Raw genomic sequence first — 4412 nt, 5'->3', positions numbered from 1 at the left:
AATTGAAAATGGAATTTAACTTTAGGTCTGAGGTCACCCACTTCAGATATGCCACCACTTCAGTGTTTAAGAGTCACAGCCACAGTTCAAACCCCCAACCTTTTGGTTAGCCGCCCATCCAGAGCTTAACCACTGCGCCACTAGGACTCCTTGTGAGGGAGTTAGTCACGGGGATATCTGGGAGAAGAGCATCCCAAGGACGAATCAGCTAAAGCAAAGGTTTAGGGAGGACTGTGGAGGAAAGGAGACCTGGTGGCGCAGTGGTTAAGTGCTTGGCCGCTAACCAAAAAAAAGGTCAGCGGTTTGAACCCACCAGCCGCTCCGCAGGAGAGTCTGCTCCCAGAAACATCTACAGCCTTGGAAACCTTGTGAGGGCAGTTCTACTCCATCTTACGGGGTCCCTGTGAGTCAGAATCGACTTGACGGCCATGGGTCTTGGTTTGGGTGCGTGGAGAACAGCAAGGAGACCCTGTGTCTGGAGCAAAGTGAAAGAGAGAGATTTGTACAAAATTAAGCCAGAGAGGCGACTGGCTGGAGAGAAACGTAGGGGCACGTGTTGAGAAGGAATGCTGCTGAGACTCTGGAGGAAACTTAAGATGGTGGGCAAAGTTTCTTGGAGAAGAAAATGTCAAGTCTATCCTCGATCAACCGCCTCACAACCAACGAGGAAGCCTTTTGAAAGAGTGCAGCGAAAGCCAGGAAGTAGCAAGTATAAAGATTTCGTGGACAAAGATAACAGGATAGATTTGTTGCTGTTGTTGTTGTTAGGTGCCGTGGAGTCGGTTCTGACTCATAGCGACCGTATGTACAAAAGAGCACAAAACACTGCCCGGTCCTCCGCCCTCCTCACAACTGTTGCTATGTTGGAGCCCGCTGTTGCAGTCACTCTGCCAATGCATGTCCTCGAGAGTCTTCCTCTTTTTTGCTGACCCACCACTTGACCAAGCATGATGTCCTCCTCCAGGGACTGGTCCCTCCGGACGGCAAGTACAGGAGACGAAGTCTCGCCATCCTCGCTTCTAAGGAGCGGCCTGGTTGTACTTCTTCCAAGACGCATTTGTTCGTTCTTCTGAGAGTCCATGGTGTCTTTCGTATTCTTGGCCAACACCGTAACTCAAAGGCATCAATCCTTCTTCAGTCTTCCTTATTCGTTGTTCAGCTTTTGCAGGCACCTGAAGCGATTGAAAACACCACAACTTGGGTCAGGCGCACCTTAGTCCTCAAGGTGACATCTTTGCTCTTTAACACTTTCAAAAGGTCTTTGGCAGCATCATCTGCCCAGTGCGATACATCGTTTGATTTCTCGACTGCTGCTTCCCATGGGCATTGACTGTGGATCCAAGTAAAGTGAAATCCTTGACAAAATTTCAACCTTTTCTCTGTTTATCATGATGTTGCTTATTGGTCCAGTTTTGAAGGTTTTGCTTTCTTAACGTTGAGGAGTAATCCCAGCCGCAGGCTGCAGTCTTTGATCTTCATCAGTACGTGCTTCAAGTCTTCGTTCCCAGGAAGCAAGGTTGTGTCCTCTTCAGACGGCACAGGTTGTTAATGCATTGTCTTCCTCCGATCCTGATGCCACACTGTTCTTCAAACCGTCTAGTTTCCTGGATTATTTGCTCAGCATTCAATCAATACAGATCGAATTCCGTTAGCAGCCGAATGCTTTAACCACTAAGCCACCGGAACTCCTTTGGTAAATAAAGTACAGGGCCAACGAAGATCCTTGACCAATGGGGTGACACAGTGGCTCCAACAATGGGCTGGAGCATCCTCACCACGATTGTGAGGAGGGCGCAGGAGTGGGCACCAAGCAACAACAACAACAAACACCTTTCTGGTATTCTCTGATGATAAATAAGAGTTACTTTGTTCACGTTGTTGTTAGATGACTGTTGAGGCGGCTCCGACTCATAGCGACCCCATGCAGAGCAGAGCAGAACGAAACGCGCGGCCGGGTCCCGCGCCATCCTCACAATCCTTGCATACTTGAGGCCATCTTTGCAGCCACTGTGTCAATCCATCTCGTTGAGGGTGTCTTCCCCTCTTTCACTGACCCTCTACTTTACCGAGCATGATTGATAGCCTATCTCCAGGGAATGAAAAGTCCCTTCTGACGTGACCAAAGTGAGTGACACGAAGTCTGGCCATTCTCGCTTCCAAGGAGCATTGTGGCTGTACTTCCTCTAGGGCAGATTTGTTCGTTGTGCCGGCAGTCCGTGGTATTTTCAGCACCGTTCACCCACAGCAGAATTCAAAGGCATCGGCTCTTCTTGCGGTCTTCCATATTCACTGTCTATATGGGCGACTGAAAATACCACGGCTTGGGTTAGAGGCACGTCTGCTTTCAAAGTGACATCTTTGGCTGTTTACGCTTTCAAGAAGTAGTTACTTAGCGGGTCAAAATCGTTCGCTGACATACGTGAAGGCCAGCAAAACAGCCCAAGCAAGTGCTTCCGGTGTCGTACAACTGCCTTCTGCTGCCCATCAGACGGAAAAGTAGCAAAGGTCACGCAACACACACTAAAAACGTAGCAGTAAAAAGAAAAGGTAGCATGAGCCACACAAAAGCAACCACTACAGCAAACTGCTTAGTCAGGCGCTGGAGAACATCCAACCCACACTTCTAACTTTTATACAACGAAACATCAGGGGAGAGCGCGAACGCAGTCCCCCACTACCACAAATTATGCAGTCGAGTTTCCCACATTTGGGGAAATCGCAGGGGTCAGCACATCCGGAGTGCAATGGATAAGCCTCGCCCTGGGAAAACCACCTTCGTGATCATGGTATCTCCCCTGCCAGGTAAGTATGAGTTGCTCGGCCCGCCTCCACCCTCACCCTCGCCCTCCTCACGCTCTACACATACGGTCACTTTCTTCGCGCAGCCACCGAACGCTCCTTTCCTTAGCTTCCTTACCTCCAACCTCACAAATCAGAAAAACAACCGGAAACTTCAGGAACTTGCCAACAGCAGGACGTGAGATCCCACACTGCGCGAGACCGGCGGGCTCTGCGCGCGGTTCCACATCTGCATACGCACCGCCCTGGTGGTGACGTCCCCAGCCCGCCCCTTCCTTTCATCCGGGCTCCGGATCACCAGAGTCACTGGGTTCGTCAGAAATTTAGCAAGCAACTGTCTTAACCCTCATTCGTGACGTGTTCCTGAATAAATATGCTGTGACCTCTTTCAGACTATGTAGCAACTTAATCTCCTGTGAGCCGATTTTCAGGACAGAGCAACCATTGGCCGAGTAAATGCTTGAGGTGAGGAGCCTGTTGAAGGGTCTCTGAAAATCAAATGCACAGAAATGAAAAGTGCCACATTGTCGTCGGGGAGGGGGATTAACGGTGCCTTTTCCTCTTCCATTGAAGCGGCTTCCTTCTCAAGGCCGAGTGGAAGTTAAAGGTGGTCACGCGTGCCTCCTCCCGAGACGTATAGGATTACACTGTTGAAAGCATTTGTTCCTTGGTGGTCGGTAGGTGGGTGCTATGGCGCGCGACAAGGCAGGGGAGAGGGCCCGGAGGTTCCACCTGCGCAAAGACCCTGGAGAAGGTGCTGCAGCGTCCTTTCCGATTGTCGATTGCTCCAAGAAGAGTTTGCTCTATCAGCGTGTGTTTCCTAAAGGATTCGCTTACGTAATTCCAATTCAGTGATCAAAATAAAAAAAATGACATTGATTCCATATTATTACTCCAAAACAGTATTCCGTTTTCACCAATCGTCTCAATCATGTACGAGAGCAGCGTACATTCAGAGGTACTTGGTGTGTGTAAATAGAGCAGTCTGAAAGCGGAGCCTTAACTCCCATCTTAAAGTACTGATGTGAGTCTAAAATCAGTGTTGAATTTTAAACCTGCTTTTTCTAACAGCGGCTCCTCTAACCTGGATGCTGACCTTATACCCTAAAGGAGACGTTCTTTTTCTCTGAGGTCTGGCAGGTGCAGGATATCACAGTCTGTTCCCAGAGGGTCTTTCCACTGCGGTCAAACAGATACAAGATGGGATAGCTTACACCCGAAGGGTCTTGATGCACAGCACGATCGATAAATCCTTACAGTGGACCCCCAGAAGCAGACATGATTGAGAAAACAATTGTTACAGCAGGCCACCCAAAAAACCTGTCTTGCCGTTGTCATGTGACCACCCTGCAGTAAACAGAAGAGGACCACGCTCTTGCAGTTATTGTACCCTTGACCAATCACGTAATCCCACACTTTATCCATCTATCCCTGCTAAATCGCTGCTTTTCGATATCCCACCTTTGACTCCCCCCCGATTGTCTTTCAGCCAATTATGAGTTGGTAACTTGTAGTTAGGAGCTCTGGTAGCCTAGTGCCTAAGGCACTTGACTGCTAACCAGAAGGCTGGCGGTTCAAACCCACCAGCCACTCCTCGGAAGGAAGGTTGGGCA

At 49.4% G+C, this 4412-nt stretch overlaps 1 non-coding gene across 1 annotated transcript; it reads right to left on the bottom strand.

Moving 5' to 3' along the window:
* Positions 1–2646: 2646 nt before the first annotated feature.
* LOC122152124 lies at positions 2647–2810 on the bottom strand. Its single transcript, XR_006164402.1, has one exon. It is a non-coding gene; the product is annotated as a U1 spliceosomal RNA (small nuclear RNA).
* Positions 2811–4412: the final 1602 nt, after the last annotated feature.

This window comes from Orycteropus afer, unplaced genomic scaffold, assembly GCF_000298275.1.
Source record: "Orycteropus afer afer isolate SDZICR_OR568_19922 unplaced genomic scaffold, OryAfe1.0 scaffold07568, whole genome shotgun sequence".
NCBI classification, from domain to species: Eukaryota; Metazoa; Chordata; class Mammalia; order Tubulidentata; family Orycteropodidae; genus Orycteropus; species Orycteropus afer.
Note: the sequence above shows the minus strand (reverse complement) of the source record. Positions and strands in the feature narration are given on the sequence as shown.